The sequence below is a fragment of the Mytilus edulis genome, chromosome 3 (assembly GCF_963676685.1).
Source record: "Mytilus edulis chromosome 3, xbMytEdul2.2, whole genome shotgun sequence".
NCBI lineage: Eukaryota > Metazoa > Mollusca > Bivalvia > Mytilida > Mytilidae > Mytilus > Mytilus edulis.
Window position 1 is genome coordinate 50,094,396 of NC_092346.1, and position 19,259 is coordinate 50,113,654.

The 19,259-nt window shown below is 32.5% G+C and overlaps 1 long non-coding RNA gene across 1 annotated transcript; it reads right to left on the minus strand.

Moving 5' to 3' along the window:
* Nucleotides 1-6,088: 6,088 nt before the first annotated feature.
* On the minus strand, nt 6,089-6,935 carry LOC139514347 (uncharacterized). Its single transcript, XR_011662601.1, has 2 exons — nt 6,737-6,935; nt 6,089-6,485 (listed from the first exon to the last, which is right to left on the minus strand). It is a non-coding gene; the product is annotated as an uncharacterized lncRNA (long non-coding RNA).
* Between the last annotated feature and the right edge of the window lie 12,324 nt (nt 6,936-19,259).

Below are 19,259 nucleotides of genomic sequence, written 5' to 3' on the forward strand. Positions count from 1 at the left end.
TAGCATATTTTTACATCCCTAACGCACACTGGGTAAGGTTGTCTTGCGAGAAAACGTTCTGTACTGGTGATTCGGCCCTAGCTGACCGGTGCTGGTGATCATCGAAAATATGTAAACAAAGACGAAAATTATGATTTTTGACGTTTTTTCTCAAAAAGAATGGAAGGAAACAGTTGAGATTTTTTAATTTTGTTTCTTATGGGTTCATAGGCAAATTATTAAAAATGTGACCATCTAAACTGTGTCAGTGAGCGTAACACAAAAATGCTCATTTTCAGAAAATCTAGAACTGAAAAAATAAAACAAAAATGCTCCTGGAGTCCGCTTTCTATACCCAAATCCACACGACAAAATTATTTTTTGAAAAACTCGTGCTGATACTGTGCTGGTGGGTCCTGTCATTGTGCTGGTGGGTCCTGATACGGTGCTGGTGAATTGGATAAACAGTTGGTCATATTTGAAACAAATGTTACAAAATCAATAAAATTGGAGAGATAATTGTATTCAATCGGATCTGTGACTTTTATTTTTACTTTTGTGCATCCATTTGGCTGTTTAATAAGCATTTTCAAATAATCGTAACTTATATTACATAAAGACCAACATCTTCCGTCCAATATCAGATGAAGATATATCTAATCAGAATAGTTTTATTCAAGATATTAAAGCCCTTGACTTGATGATTCTCTACATAACATGATATGTTAACTAACACAATTCTAAAATGTGCTTAAAGTATTAAAAGCGACATTTATAACGACAATAACGCTTTAATTTATTTCAGTTAAATATATGAGGTGAGACAATTTAACTACTGGTACCTCTAATTTCTTCTTGTATATAAATACACGGTCTCCAATAAATTTCGACTGGGTTAAAAACCCACCTTGACTTTCTTTTCAAATATTGCTGATATAAAACCAGCTTCTATGGAACAAGATGTGAACAATTGTAATTCAAAGTACGAACTTCAACAACGAGCAAAACCCATAACGTATCTAGCTATAAAAATGTACAGGATTAAAAATAAATACCATCGGCTTGATTTGAACTACAAGTTTAAACAAAATACAAATATGACAGAAAGCAACCATCGACAACCACTTGTTTTTGGAAACTCTTGACAGGCCTTAACATATAAAAAAGAAAATATGGTATGATTGTCAATGATACAACTCTCAATAAAAGACCAAATGACACAGAAATTAACTATTTTAGGCGCCCCACGGCCTTCACTAATGGACAAAGTCTATACCGCATACTCATTAACATGTATGTTTGCGCTCCACACACTCCTCCCTACCTCCACTGACCAAACCAACCCCTCCCCCTTTCCTCCTTTATTGGTATAGTAATATAACAACATAACAATTTAGCACATGAAATAATAACATAAAGGCACATATTATTGAACAACAAATACTCTCAGCTACTAAAAGCTAGTTCTGTAGTAGTTCAAAGCCGGATTTTCACGTCCACTCTGTTTTTTGTTAGATATATTTATATTTGTATCCATCTGATGAGTTAAGCCTTTTTCAACTGATTTTTATAGTTTATTCTTATGTTGTTCTGTTACACCACTGTCCCAGGTTAGAACTTAGATCTACGGTTGGGATCCCCCTAACATGTTTAGCCCACCATATTCTGTATGATTGTGTCTGTACCCTGTCAGGAGCCTGTTTTTCGGTGGTTGACGTTTGTTGATGTGTTACATGTTGTTTTTTTTTTTTGTTCATTTGTTTGTACATAAATTAGGCCGTTAGTTTTCTCGTTTGAAATGTTTAACGTTTGTCATTTCGAGACCTTCTATAGCTGACTATGCGCTTTGGGATTTCCTCATTGTTGAAGGCCATACTGTGACCTATAGTTATTAATTTCTGTGTCATTTGGTCTCTTGTGGAGAGCTGTTTTATTGGCAAGCATACCACTTTATATATGTTCCGGACCATATGAGTATTTGGACCATACGCGTATGGTCATGACCATATGGGTATATACTCATATGGTCCGACCGTACGCGTATGGTCGGGGTAATTAACACTCTGTTACAGTTTACTTTTAATACTTCTAAACTCTTCATATGGTATGACCAATCATTAAAAAGACGCCATCATATAGGTTATTTTATTATTATATAAAATAATTAAACGATTAGCTAAATAAAAATAAAGAAGTTTCACAAAGTTAATTTTACTTACTTGTCAAAACTATAATAAACACATTTTATACCGATGGTCATTACCGATTTGTTATTACGAGTGAATGGCAATATGTCGACTTAAAAAAATAAATTCCAAAAATTTCGTAATGAACTGTTACACAAAAAGTCACTGGAAAGTAACATAGTTTATTCAAGTTATCTTGTGAGTATGGTGTATTGCAGTCATGCTACGATATTTGAGATCTAGAGCTTCTTAAAACCACCGTCGACATATCGGATTAGCCAAAGACCTCGGTATCACTGTACGCAGCTACAAAAAGGCTAGCTTTTCACTCGCAAACAAAAGGTGTAAATGAAAAGGATTGAGCACAACCAAGACTTGCAAATGCAAAACCGTCATGATACCGGTTGGAAATAAATGTCACCCCAAGTCTACATGCAAGAATGTAAACAGCGATGTAAACTAACTATGGCTTCAATATCTAATTTTTACGTAGTATTTGAATTACAAAAATAATACATTGTCATGTAACCATCATTGTTTTTTTAGATTAAGTTTTTGTATTATTGAAACTTTTATAATGTAATTTAAAAAAAAAACATACCTATATGGTCCAAATACTCATATGGTCCAGCCCGTTAATAACCAAACGAGTATTATACTCATATGGTCCGACCATACGCGTACGGTCGGACCATACGCATATGGTCGGACCCGATATGAGTATACGCATATGGTCATGACCATACGCGTATGGTCCAAATACTCATATGGTCCGGAACATAGAGAATAATACATGGCAAAATCCGTATCATATGTCGTATCATCCCGAGACATCAATATCAGCCCAAGGGCCTTTAGGCCCGAGGGATGATATTGGTCGAGGGTGATACGACATGTGATACGGATTTTGCCATGTATTATACACTTTATCATATATTTCAACAGAAGAGTATTATATTATATGAACTGTTTTCTGATCCATAGCACTGGGTTACCTTCAGTTCTACTTTTGTCTTGTTTCAAAGGCCTTAAAAGAACTGATCAATTACTTATCCGAAGCACCTGGGTTACCTTACAATTTGCGTGCTGTTGTTTTAAAAATATTTTGTTTATTATTGTATTAATTTGTTTGTTTTGTATTTTTCATAGTTGCATTTAGTGTGCCAAAAAATATGAAAACTTGACGTTCGTGACGTCACATACAATATGAAAACTCGACGTTCGTGACGTCACAAACCAAACAATGACGTCATTCAAAAAATTTACCTATTTTGAGGAAAATTTTTCTTAAGCCAAAAAAAAACCAAAACTGACTGTAAAAAAAAAAAAAAAAAAAAAAAAGTAGGGGTGTGATAAAGGGTAGGGGTGTGATAAAGGGTATGCGATAAAGGGTAAGGGTGTGATAAAGGGTATGCGATAAAAAGGGTGCGCATCAAAGTTGCGCGATATGGATTAAACAGCAGGCTATTTATCACATATGCAAAACTACTGTATTTACTACTAAACATATGATAAATATATATAAACCATGCATGACAGACTGACGAACAAACGTAGTAAACGTTTTATTATGGCAAGCCGTTCTCGTCAAAACTATGTTTAACCCATTTTTTCGAAAAAAAATACACACCGAGATTTAAAAACCTAAAATAACACACTGAGAAATCGAAATTACACGCTGAGATTTAAAAAACTAAAAAAACACACACTGAGAATTCAAAATTACACACTGAGATTTTAAAAAGACACACTGAGATGAAATAAATTGAAAAACACACACTGAGATTAATATGCAAATTACTAATGAAAATTCATGAGATGAATAATTCAACAGATTAATTATATCTTGACCTCAAGAACTCTTGTCATTATAATGAAATGCAATTCCTTCAACCAACATTCGTAATAAATTTCAAGACTTTTATATGCTATAATAGACACTTGAGTAAAAATTTCACTGCGTTCTTTGTATTTTTGCAGATTGTTCCAATGTTTTCTTACAATTTCAATAATAGTTTTTCACCATTTGGTTATATTTTGTGATAAGAGTAAGTGGGTATTTTTCTTGTTCTTGTATTTCTAAAGTCTTTTTCATAAATAATTTGGAACCAAATCGAAGGACTAACGAGTTCTGTCCCCTAGTTGTTTTAAGCTTGTAATAGATTCAGATTAAGTATGCTAATTAGATATGTGCGCATAAATCTCAGTGTGTAATTTTAAATTCTCAGTGTGTAATTTCAAATCCTCAGTTTATTTATTCTCAGTGTCTTTTTGAAATCTCAGTGTGTAATTTTCAATTCTCAGACGTGTAATTTATAATGTTCAGTGACAGTACACACGTGTTTTTCATTTTTGTAATCTCAGTGCGTCTTTATGAAATCTCAGTGTGTAATTTTTAATTCTCAGTGTGTAATTTTTAATTCTCAGTGTGTAATTTTTAATTCTCAGTGTGTGATTTGAAGTTTTTAAATCTCAGTGTGCTTTGTTGTAATTCTCAGTGTGTAAATTTTTCAAAAAAGGTTTCAAACATAGTTTTGACGAGAACGGCTTGCCATATTTTATCAAGTCTCACAAACTCAGTTTTCCGAAGAAATCATGATACGTATAAATGAAAATGTTAAACTGGGTCTAGCAAGGGTAAATTTTTGTTATATAGGGTTGCTAATTATATTTAGAAGACAAACTGCTTGATGTGTCAAAAAAGCTTATAAAAAAATTGAAGTAATTGATGTACACTGCATTTTTCATATCTGTTAGATACTTAGAAATGCAAATTCTGAAAATCGATACCAAATAAATGATTCTATCATAACATATATAAGCCAGCATAATATGGGACTTAGGTCTTATAGAATATGACTATCTTATATAAAATGTATATAAGCGATTTTAAACTGAGTCCTGACTATAAAGTGGCACCTTGCTAAAGTTCTTTAGTCGGAAATGAACTCGAGGCATATATCATACAAACTTTCCTTCGATATTTTATTAACTTAAATTTTTATTATTTAACTTATATTATGCCATGCATATTTCATACGACGGACAGAACTAGTTCATTCATTCAACTCTTAGTTTCATCATTATCTCAGAATAAACTTCCTATAAATTAATAAAATTATGTCTGTCCAATTTGAAGAAAAAAGTAGACTTTTCTGATAAAGTTTTCAATCGAATTGCCTTGATAACACGACTTCAACAACTGTTTCAATTTGTTTGCGGAGCAGTATCAATTATGACTGTATTCGGTAATTTCCGATAAAAAAATTACCGAATCTGAACCACCACCATCACATACATCAATCATCATCATCACCATCACCTTCATCAACAAAAAACGTATAATATTGTGACCACTGCATATAATGTTGGGACCACTATATAATGGTGTGACAACTGCATATAATGTTGTGACCACTGCATATAATGCTGATAATCAACACAAGGCAGTCATGGCGTCGTTCCATAATTTAACCTTGATCAATGATCCATGTAATGAGATTGACATTGAGTCAATCATGGCTAAAAGACATGTAGACTGGCAAGGGATATTGGATTTAGACCTGACAAGTCAACTGTTGGCACTATTTTTAATTTTACTTGGAATAATTTCGCATACACTTTAAAATAAACAAAAACTGTATTGTTCGTTTGTGGACTTTCGTAAAGCGCTCTCATTTATAAACTATTGTAACTTGAATCTTCTTTTTTCCTTTGATCTTTTTATGGAATAACAGAGAGACGACAAGCACGTACCAAAATGTATGCTCTTAATTGAAAATATTATTGCATGAAAGGTCACATGGGCCTATACAACTCAATGGGAAAACTGCCATGAAATAACCAACAACACTTTAACCAATATTGCACGAGTAAGCTCCGCCTCCTTATGAAACGATTACGCCTACAAAAAAGCACATACACAAATGTCAATTTTATTAGAATTCTTATAATAAAATACAAATCTTTAAATCTGTGTAGGTTTTCTCCGCCAGACAGACAACCAAAAAAAAAAATGTAACGTCTACGAATTAATTTCAAGATAGAACCGAAAAAAAATTACAAATTTTCTATGTACTGTTGAAACATAAAATCCCCAAAATTGAACATAACATATTGAAATGAAGTTTTGTTCAAATGCAGAGCTGTAAGTAAATCTCCTAGGTCAAATGTTCCCAAGTGGTAACGATCCACAGCTTGAGAAACACTCATGTTATAAAATGGTTCCATATTTGGATGAATTTGCGACAATCTTATATTCTCCTCTATTTTTGACGACGCGTTGGCTAACGACATGTCTTCCTCGACTTCTTGATGAACCTGCAAAACAGTAAAACTCGTTTTAAGAGAAAGAAATAACTATATTTTCAAAAATAAAGGTCCAATTTAATGGGGCATATAAATGACATTACATCACAGTAAAAAATTACCGACTCCCGATTAAAAGCACATGTAATTTGAACATGGACTCCCCTTTTTGGGGCCCAAGGTAAAGACAACTATTTTCGATTGGGGATCGTGTAGATAGTAGAAAAGGTATTGTTATTCAATTTAAAAAAAATAATACACACCTGAGAGAGAACCAAATCATCGCTATGTTCATGTTCAATTTCAAGCCAATCTGGTAGAGACTCTAAGGGTAGAGAGAATGCGTCTGCCATCATCGCTTCCTTCAGAATCATGCTGTTTGTTAAATTTTCGCGCCAAACGTGATTTTTTTTTCTGCACGGACTGTCATGGGCGTGTCATTCATGTCACAAATCATTTATAGCAACACCTTCCTCTTTAGCCAAATAAACTTCTCACGCTACGCGTTCGAAAGTTTATTTGTCTAACTTGGAATACTATGCTATAAATATAACTTACACGGCCGACACTCGGCTAACCGAGGGATTGGTCGGTTAATCTAGATTGAGTATACGGCTATATGGGCGATTGGTCTGTTAATCGAGTTGATTATACGTCTGTTAAGAGTAAAACGCTTAATTTAATGTTAAACTCTATTAAATATACAGATTTTTGGCATGTTATAAGAACCAAATCAAAAAAAGAAAAGTGTCTGACAAAATGATATCTATCAAAGAACATTTTGCACTTGTAAAAACATTCTTAGTCTGCGCAGTTTTCAGTAAAACTAAAAGGCGTCGCGCAAGTATGTAGTATTTATGCTTATACGCATAGCAATTTTTTTTTAATAAAAGGCGAAACAAACAAATTTAGATATCATTTAAAGGACAAAAAATAGTACTGTGGTTCTAAAAAATAAATTGACATTAGTAAATATTTCATAATTGTAAAATAACGTGAATAATACCACGTTTTAGTGAAAATTATGGGAATAAACTATGTTAATGGGTTGGACAATTGAAATTGTGTCAGTTAAGAGTTATTTAGCCACGACAATAATTTTGCTACCTTTATATTTTCCCCTTGAAAAATTTAAGAATGAGATGTTCCTGAGTAAACAAAAATGACAATTAATACGGTGCCACAGTATCCTAGAAAGAGCATTTTTATTTTGACTTTCTTTGCATTCTATTGAAGGGTGTGTCACTTCAATACAGCGTGATATGGATTGGCCTCTGGAATTTGCATGAATTTTTTATTGACGTTTTCAATCAGCCTTAATTTTTGTGTCTGTTCGAAATAGCACGTTCTCAATTCCGACTGAAAGTGTCTTTCTAATACAACACAGGGTACATATAACGTGTTCTCGTTCTCATATGAACATAATATTTGTCACTGGACGTTAAACCCTAATACGCCAGTATCATCCAATTGGTTCTTTTCTTCTATTACTTAATCATATGTTGTTTACAAATCATTCTAAAGAAGTCGGAAAGGAGCGAATGCAGCTACATTTGATTATTTTAAGATTCAATTCATTTTATTACGTTTAGTTCCTTTTTTCATAAGTGCAGAGGAGAACTACAGTTGTCTATGGTGGCCGGTGAATTCCATTCGCGTTTTCGCGTTTTCGCGTTTTCACTTTTCATATTCTATAGGGCGAAAACACAAAAACACGACATCGCGAAGTGGAAAAGGCGAAAACGCGAAAATGCGAAATCGCAAAAAGGCGAAATCAGTTTCGTGTTTTCGACTTCGCAATTTCGCCATATAGAATATGAAAGGCGAAAACGCAAAATGGCATTAACCTGCCACCATAGTTGTCCGCATGTAAACTTCTAGAATTTGTCACTAATATAAGTACATCGCAATCCGTTACTGTATCAACAGCCATCGGTGTTTAATGTGTGTATTCTTAAACAAGTATCATTTTTCTCTGGTTTTTAGCAATGTATCACTCTCTACTGTCCTTATCTATTATTCTATATTCTGCGTTTCCATCCAGATTCTCGTGTATACCAAGAGGGTCCGGATTGGGGGTATTGTTTATTTCTGTATTCATTAAATTGTTATGTCATGTTTTTCTACATGTTATTTATCTTACTCATTATTCTTTCTTTATTTTACATATTTTGTCATCCCAATATATTTTACTTACTTATGTTTAATTACATTACGACGTTTATCTCTGATTTATATACTGGTTACCAATGTAGGTTACAAATTTGTGTCATTCATGACAATTAAACAGAATCAACATGATATATGCGATCATTCTTGGATGAAATTAATAGTACTTTAATATTAAACTTTTTGAAACCATTTTTATCAATTTTCAATTTTATGTGTTGTTTCCGTATATGTTATGTTTCGTTGCTCATGTGTTGTTTTCGTATATTTTAGCCGCTTGTCTTGAGCCTACCCATTTGATCCGATAACACCCCATATAGCAATAAAATTATACTTTCATTAACTTTTAATATGCCATTCATAACTCTTAACAGACCAATTAACAGACCGGGTTTTATACATCCGACCCATTAACAGACCAGGTTTTAAATAAAGATTGATTTATGTTACCAAAATACAGTTTTCGTGTAGATTTTTCACACAATGATATCAATATGGTTAACAAACATAATGCCTTTCTTTTTTTCGATGTTCAAAATATTGAATGCAAGTACATTTAACCAATGTGTCATTTTGTGTATATTTTATGTGTGTAAAATGTGTATAAATTTATTGATGAGTGACCCGCCTTTTCATTTTATAGATCGTACATCGAAGCTAGAAAAATAATAATGACACCACTGAATTCAGTACATTGAATTTTTTTGTTAGATTTTCTCGATAACACCTGATTAACAGACTTTAGCCAACCCGAATAACAGACCAACTGCCGATATAGCCGCATACTCAATATAGATTAACCGACCAATCTCTCGGTTAGCCGAGTGTCGGCCGTGTATTACGGAGTGGTGTTAGCACAAAGTTGGTAAATATGGTAAGATCAGTATTTTCATCTGTAAAAATGCGTGTCAAAGCTGCCGATTAACTGTCCGACTCGTTCGAAAAATTTCTAGGAGTAAAACAAGGGGAACCCTTATCACCTCTACTTTGTTTTATTTTCTATAAATGACTTGATTGAAAACATGAATAAAAGTCCTTCAGCTGACATATTTAAAATTAATGAAGTTTTGGTATACTTAATACTATTTGTAGACGATACCATATTTTATCTTACAACCTATACATTTCTGGGAATAAGATTGGTTAAAAGCGTCCGCGTGGAAACCGTGTATATTCCATATCAGGGTAGTAGGGAGGCGGGGTTTATTTCATACACGGTTAGTAGTGATGTTACGTCCCTTTATAAAAACAAAACATAACTGAGATTTTTTTCTTCTTCAAGGTTTCAACAGACCAAGAAATTGATGATGAAGATTGAAATAAATACATAAAACACATTTTAACCAAACAAGTTGTTATTGTTGGCATATCTTTTTGCGGGATCGTAAGGGAAGTTGTTTCTTAATGCTTACGGTATTGAAGACTTGCATCATTTTGATAGGTCACTAGTCTAAATTTCACACGTTAAGATAGTCGGTAAGATAAATTCGTTACATAGTGGGCTAGTGACGTAAAGCAGTCATTCCCAAAAAATGGGTACAATTCGAATGAAGACACTGTTAAAAAATAAATTTCAACTGAGCAGAGAGAGAGTGTTGTTTTCTTCTGTGTCTATATCTAGTCTGTCATTTTTTTAATTTTTACTTACACCATTTTAGTTGTTTTCTAGTTTTAGCATTTTTTTGTAAGACAAGGTAAGTATGAACGTATTGGAGGTTAGTGTTGTATAAAGTCATCGTAAAAATTGCATTAGAGAAAAACACAAGATTTAAATCCAGGCTCATGTGAAATGGATTACATTTACCACCATAGCAAACTGATTTATACGTATTATTCTGTATATATTGAAAGCAAATGCCAATTTTAAGGTCTGAATTAATATAGTGTTTAAAAAATAATTCAAATAAGTAGTTTTCACAACTTATTTAGTAATAAATTTAAACTAATGAAATGTTATGCTGTATAATATTTTAGTTTCATAATACAGCTTTCCCGGAAAAACCCTATTATTTATGTTTTGAATCACTTGTATGTATTTTTTATGCTTGTATTAGTCCACACCCCCATCTTTGTTACGGAGGATGATATCCAACCAGTATCTGAATGCTGATACATAGTAACACTTAACTCTTTAATCCTAGCTTTTCTAAACAATTTATTGACATTACAAACTAAAAAACTGTTTTCTATCAAGTTATATGTTTCTTTTAGTGAAATGGACTTGTTCTTGTCAAAATCTCCGTAACGATTCATGAACTTTCACTCAAAAATATGTTTTACCTAAACCGAATACTGTTCAACTTAATTTTATTAGCTCTATACAGATAATGTCATCTTCCTTCACACAATAATGTATGTATTATACTCAACTATGAAGTTTTGGAGTCAAAATAGATTCTTTTCGAAAATTTCTATCCTCCGTAACGACATTTAAAACCTCCATAACGGACAATTCCAGTTCTTACCAACAGCAAACATATAAATGAATGTAAATATTGGAATTAAATGACAAACAAGACAACAGAATTAAACATTTTTCTTAGTAAATCGTTATCTAAAAAGAGTAAAGTCCTGTTAGAGAAAAAAAACCTTTTTTTCCTTAAATTTCTATCCTCCGTAACGTAAATCAATGATGTCGTCTATGATTGACATCACCTTTTGATTTTTATTAGTGATAATGGATGAACTGATTTGGTATCTATAACAATGTACAAGAATTTCAATTGGTATGATCGTGTTTTCATGCATCTTTAGATTTTTGTTATTTGCATAACCTCCGTTACATTGATGAGTCCTAAATAATCTTGAAAATGTTTGCCATAAACCGCTGTTAAAGTTATGATTGTCGTCGCAATTACACAAGTTGTGTTGTAGACTATTTCAAATCTAAGAAAATGGCTGATATATCGTTTATTAAAAGTTATAATGTTGCTCACATAATAGGGAAAAAACAAGTTAACATACCTTTCTCAAAACAACATTTTTTTTCTTAAAATCTGTATTTTGTTTGTCTGTTTCCTTTATAATAAACGATGTCTGCTACAAAAATGACTTTCGGCAGTGTCGGCAGCCGCTAATACTGATAAAAAAGTCTCACAACTTAACTGTAAATAACTGCGTCACGGAGGTTATTTAAACGGAGGTTAGTTTTATTTACATTATACATGGAAATATGTAACAATATTGTTGAGTTGCTTTCTCAAAACTGATTATTGAGAAGCTTTATGGGTGCTTTCAATGAAATAATCATCATTTTGATTTGTTCTTGGTTAGTGCGTTCCAAAATACGCGTTACGTAGGTTGGATTCTTATATGCGACAATTGAAAAAAAGAGAAAGAGAAGATTTTTTTTATTTTTCGTTTCATTGCAATAAAAGTTAAAGGCAGAATTTTAAAATTTGATGTATCAACTTTGCTTAAAGTCACTTTGGGCATGATTTCCAATCATATAAATATGTTTTGACTGTACCTAAAGATACGTTACGGTAGGTTATACGTTTATCGGCGACATTGGTTTAATGGGTAAATCAAAGTGTATATTATAACTTTTGATTCTAAAATATTTTTGTGGATAAAAATCAATATATAGTGTCAAATAAAAAAGCAAATATAATCATGGTTTAGATGAAATAAAGTATTTTAATTCACACCGATATTTGGAGTTTTTCTTGGCGACATTCGGAATTCGTGTCATTTCCGTATATTGAATAGAAAATCACACAAATATATTTACGATATACATCACAAAAGAATATAATTTTATTTTAGTATACATATTAATCACTTAGAACACGAAAAAGATTATCTGTGACATATGTTAAGCTTGCATTTTGTGGTTATTTGCCGGCGACACTGAAATTTTGTAATTGTACCCATTTTTTGGGAATGACTGAATACAGTATATTTTATAGGATATGGGGTCAGTAAATTTCATATGGGGATTCGAGCATCGCTCTCACCTCATATGGATTTTATTGACCCCAAACTACCGTATTAGAGGGGGGACAAGGGGGGTCCCAATAACAGCAAAACAGCAAATTGATTTGGCTCATAACAGATAACAAGGAATTAAAATGGACAAAAACAGATAACAGTAAATGAAATATTAAAATAATTCGGTCTTTGACAAATCAGTATTTCTTATTACGGATATAATCCTTTTTATCACACATTTTGTACTGATATGTACGTTTTTGCATGGCCAATAATAGCCGGAAGTCAAGGTTGGTTATCAGCCCTCAGGGCCGATATCGATATCAGCCCTCGAAATCCATATCAAGCCCCCGAGTTTAACTTCCGGTAACCTGTCAATCAAAGGCTATTTGTAAACAAGTTGAACACAATGAAAAGAAATTTAAAAAGTTACAAATGTGCTGTAGAAGAAAAAAGTAGAAATCAACAGTGAAAATCACAAAAGTTCCCGTAAAATTTTGACGTCATGAGGAATTTAGAACAATATATGACGCCACATTGGAATGAGTAGCGATATAGGATTCTTCCTAAGCATTTTTTAACATTTGTAATGTAACACTTTAAAGTCGTTTAATTTTTGCAATTCTTAGAATTAGTATATTTATTGTTAATTATTTCTGAAACTTTTCACAAAACGTTGTTAACCTACTGTGATACGAACTTTTTTTTAACTCACAGTGATACATTTATCTTTTTTTTTTGTTAAATATCTTTTTGATTTTTGATGAAATATCAAACATAATTAGGTGTAAGCTATTTGTTTTCTCCTGCTTGAAAATATGTGATAAATAGATTATGACATGTCATTTTCCATATGGTCCATGGTATCAGCCCACGACCCATATCAAGCCCTCGGGCTAAAGCCCTCTGGCTTGATATGGGAGTCTAGGGCTGATACCAGGGCCATATGGAAAATGCCATGTAATAATCTATAAGTAATGCATTCCATTTTCTAAAACTTTGTTTTTAGTATTAATTTATGTATCTAGAATGTGTTTAAATTACTACTCAATATATTATAAAATTTTTTATACGCTCGTTTACGGAACGTATTATGGTATACTGTTGTCCGTCTGTTGTCAACATGTCGGACATTAACTCAAAAACTCTTAAACCAATTTGCATTAAACTTTGGGAAATTGTTTATATCTATTGACGTGAGCTCCCTTTCTGGTTTTTTTTTTTTTTTTTTTTTTTTTTTTTTTATAAATTTTAGATTTTAAGTTTCTGGGTAATGGGTTTTTATTCAATAAAATTGGTGGTTTTTTTTTCAGTTTTCTAATAATATCTCAAAAATGCTTTCACAAAGCAAGGAATTTTGGTGAATTGTTTATATCTATTAACATGAGGTCACTTTCAAGTTTTATAAATTTTAGATTTTACGTTTCCAAGTTAACGGGTTATATTAATTAAAAAGGGGGGATTTTACAGTTTTCAGACATTAACACAAAAAATGTTTTCAGCAGTTCTCATGAAACTTTGCTAAAATGTTGTTGTAAACTTCCTTTCGATTTTTATTAATTTTAGATTTTATGTTATTGAGTTAAGGGATTTTATTCATTAGAAAAAGGTGGTATTTTGTAGTTTTCAAAAATAACTCAAAAATGCTTTCAGCAGTTCTCATGAAACGTTGGTGTATTGTTTATATATATTGACTGAAGCTCTCTTTGTTGCTAATAAAAAATGACCTAAAAGAGTTTGAATATTCTGACTTTTTCTAAATGACCATTTAATGAGGTGTGTGAATTTTTCTTAATAAGACTGTGAGGCAAAGTGGTATATAGGGTAAAAAAATCAAAAGCACCAATTATAAGCATGCAATTTATACATAGTTTAGTAGGGAAACAATTGCTTGAAACGAAATAAATCTTTGTTTGTAATGAGTTATGTGCAGCTTCGGACCCAAGTACATGGTTGGAACTTTCATTGTACAATGCATTTGGTTCTGCTTTGAAAAGAATCACAGAGCTGAGTCTATGTACCATGTTATATAAAAGGTTAAGTGGTTGTTAGGACCTAGTCCTTAATTGAGATCCTTGTCAGATATTCCTGGCCATATGTTTTCTTATTTGTCATATTAAGAATTGTTTTAATTTAATATGCTCGTACGGGAAACAAGGAACATTATTCTCATACAAAAAATTAAGATAATTCTAAATACACGTTCATAAAAAAAAGGAATTTATTACAAAGGATAATCATAAGATATACTTGAATTGTCCTGGACCTCACTTCTGAGATGGGTATATGTTAATGAAATCCTTCTCTGAATACGGGACAAACATATTAGAAGTATTAGACCCCAAAGTCCAATGATCTTCAATTTTTACCGAATATTGACTGTCAAAAACAAAAAGGCTAACATTCCAATTTTCAATAACAGTTAACAGCAAATACATTATCACAATAACAGATAACAAAACAAGAGTGCACACACTGAAATGTCTCGCCTTCTTTACTAATCATTGATATTATGTTGATAGTCCTAAGTATTAAGCTTTATTACAACTGTCACATAAACGTTACATTAACCAAGATAACTAAACAAAGACCAATGAACCATGAAAATGAGGTCAAGGTCAGATGAACCATGTCAGGCTGACATGTACAGCTAACAATGCTTCCATAAAACAAATATAGTTGACCTAATACTTATAGTTTAAGAAAAATAGACCAAAACACAAAAACTTAAGACTGAGCAATGAACCGTGAAAATGAGGTCAAGGTCAAATAAAACCTGCGCGACTAATATATAAATCATAAAATATTTCCATACACTAAATATAGTTGACCTATAACTAAACAAAGACCAATGAACCATGAACCATGAAAATGAGGTCAAGGTCAGATGAACCATGTCAGGCTGACACGTACAGCTAACAATAATTCCATAAAACAAATATAGTTGACCTAATACTTATAGTATCAGATAAAAAGACCAAAACTCAAAAAACTTAACTTTGACCACTGAACCATGAAAATGAGGTCAAGGTCAGATGACATCTGTCCGCTAGACATGTTCACCTTACAATTATTCCATACAACAAATATAGTAGACCTATTGCATAAAGTATGAGAAAAACAGATCAAAACACAAAAACTTAACTATAACCACTGAACCATGAAAATGAGGTCAAGGTCATATGACACCTGCCAGTTGGACATGTACACCTTACCGTCCTTCCATACACCGAATATACTAGCCCTATTGCTTATAGTATCTGAGATATGGACTTGACCACCAAAACTTAACCTTGTTCACTGATCCATGAAATGAGGTCGAGGTCAAGTGAAAACTGTCTGACGGGCATGAGGACCTTGCAAGGTACGCACATACCAAATATAGTTATCCTATTACTTATAATAAGAGAGAATTCAACATTACAAAAAATCTGAACTTTTTTTTCAAGTGGTCACTGAACCATGAAAATGAGGTCAAGGACATTGGACATGTGACTGACGGAAACTTCGTAACATGAGGCATCTATATACAAAGTATGAAGCATCCAGGTCTTCCATCTTCTAAAATATAAAGCTTTTAAGAAATGAGCTAACACCGCCGCCGCCGCCGCCGCCAGAGCACTATCCCTATGTCGAGCTTTCTGCAACAAAAGTTGCAGGCTCGACAAAAACTAAAAGCCCAATAACAGCTAACAAAGAATAAGACAATAACAGCTAACAGCAAATATATTTTCAAAATAACAGATAACAAAGAATTAAATTGCCCCATAACAGCATAACAGTTAAACCCCTTGCCCCCCCCCCCCCCCCCCCTCGTATTAGGTCACTTGCGCACTATGTAACTAATAATGTGGGAAATCTCCTGAAATTCTACAGGAACTACTTGATAAACTTCTTTTTTACTGTAATAAATGAAATACATAGAAGTGAATACTAACAAAACTAAAGTTGTGATATTCAAAAATGGCTAGCAACCAGTAACTGCAAAAATTTCTACAACAACGCAGAACTGAAACATTGGTATGCTGATTCACTCTAATGGAAACAAATTATAAACATAGAAGCGATAAGCTTTACAAGGTTCACGATCTTTGGCAGCTCTGAATAATTCTACAAATGGTTTATACTTGACGAAGAAAAAGAAATGTGATTTGTTCGATAGTATGGTTGCGTTTGTGATCAAATAGGCTTCGGAAATTTGGGGTTTTCATCATGGAAATGATGTTGAAATTATCCATAACTGTTTTTGTCGATCTATTTTGAAACTGGGTAAAAGTACGTCAAATTGTTTTTATATGGCGAGCTAGGGCGATTGCCAATGTAAATAGTTAGAAAAGAAAAATTTGTAAAATACTGCTTAAAAATTTTAACTAACAAATCACAAAGTATGTATGCTATCTATATATTTTTACTCACAGATGCAAATAATGTTAAAAATAATTGTATCTCTAATGTTCGTAACCTATTGTTTAGTATTGGTTTAAATTTTGTATGGTATCAGCAGTCTGGTATAAACATATCTTTAGATGTAATAAAAACTAGAATAAAAGATTATCATATTCATAGCTGGTTTGCATCTATCTATACAGGATTGTGATAAGCTTACTATGTACAGAATTGTAAAATTAGATGTTTGTTTTGAAGCCTACGTAGATTATAATTATAACTCACATTTTTTCACAAATCTACGTAGTGGTATTATGAAGTTTAATGTTGAGGTTAGGCGATATACAATATACCTAGAGAAAATAGATTATCTACTTGCTGTAATATGAAATTTTTTGAAGATGAGTACCATTTTAACTTAGAATGAAATTCAAAACAGTGTGGCTGTGGCCAAAGATTGACACATTAAATTCATCCATTGACTGGGATAATTTACGTGAACGTTTGTCTGTAACGACCACTGTTCACGACGTACCTACGATAGACATTTAAACTGTGGGGTCACTAAAGGTTTCTTAACACCTTTAATTATAAAATAATTCGAAAAATTAATCAGGAATAACCTTTATGTTTTGATTTATATAATTGATATAAATCAAAACCTCGTGTTATTTCTGATTAATTTTTCGAATTACTTTATTAAGGTGTTGAGAACCTTTGGTGACCCCATAGTTTAAGTGTCTTTAAAAGGTACATAGTGAGCAGTGGTCGTTACATACAAACGTTCACCTAAATTGTCCCAGTCAATGGATGAATTTAATGTGTCAATCAATGGCCACAGCCACATTGTTTTGAATTTCATTCTAGTGTGTCTTGTATATAGATTTGTACGGCTGCAATTTTTACCAAACTACTTACTGTTCGTCGCCAAATGTGACAAAACTTAGGTATTTGTATCAAACAAAATCTAGATCTTTAGTTGGAAAATTGTGTAATTATTTGAAATTAGCCTGGCAGATTAGACCAAATCTAATTAGTTGATTATTCGTCTATTGTATTATCCTATAATATTGTTCTCTGCTGTTTATTTTTTGTCACAATTTAAACATGGTCATGTTGCTATAGCAGGTAGCTACTGCTTTGCAAATGAAGAATTAATTCAATATGCTAAGTTGAAATATAATGATAAAGGCTTCATTTTGCACCCAATCATATTATCTTAAAAAAGAGGCACCTAATATAGTGTATCATTATCAGATTGGTTTAAATGTTTTGTAGTAAGGGAGCTACCATTTGATTTTTATGGGGGGGCTAGGATGAAATTTGAAAAAAATAGGCAGGACAGGAGTTTTGAGTAAAAAAAAAGGCAGGATGAGCAACTTGGTAAAAAAAAAGGCAGGATGACAATTTGTGTAAAAAAAGTCAGGATAACTAGTAAAAAAAAAGGCAGGACCGATTAGAGTAAAAAATAAAAAGGCAGGACAGAGATTTCAACTAAAAAAAAAAGCAGGACAAAATTTTTCATCCTAGCCCCCCCATAAAAATCAAATGGTAGCTCCCTAATTGCTTTTTTCTTATTCTGTTTGTAAGGTATGAGGATTGTGACGACCATTACTCAAAGGTTAAATGTCGGTTCTAAGAAAACGAAGAAACATAATCTTACGACAAATGAAGACACACGAAATTATGTAAGAAAATTAATAAGAAATGTCGAATTGCTAAACGTTTGAGTAAACACATAATAAAGTATAGTTGACCTTTATCTAGCGAGATGCAAATAAAAGCAACAGTAGTATACCGCTGTTCAAAACTCGTAAATCCATGGACAAAAACAAAATCGGGGTAACAAACTAAAACTGAGGGAAACGCATTAAATATAAGAGAACAACGACACAACATTAAAATGTAACACACACAGAAACGGACAGAGTATTAGTCAAAATCTTATGAGAATAACAAATATAACATCAAAACCAAATACATGAATTTGGGATAGATAAGTACCGTGACACGTCTTATAGTAATGTGAATTCACACTAAAAAATTAGAGAAAACAAACGACACAACGGAAACACAACGTTAAAATGTAACACACACAAAAACGAACTATAATATAACAATGGCCATATTCCTGACTTGGTAGAGGATATTTTTAGAGGACAAATGGTGGGTTGAACCTGGTTTTGTGGCATGTCAAACCTCCCTCTTTTATGGCCATGTGAAATATAACATTAAAATGACAACCCAACATTACAGGACTACAATATAAATAAATAGGAGAACTCAATTGACAAAGAA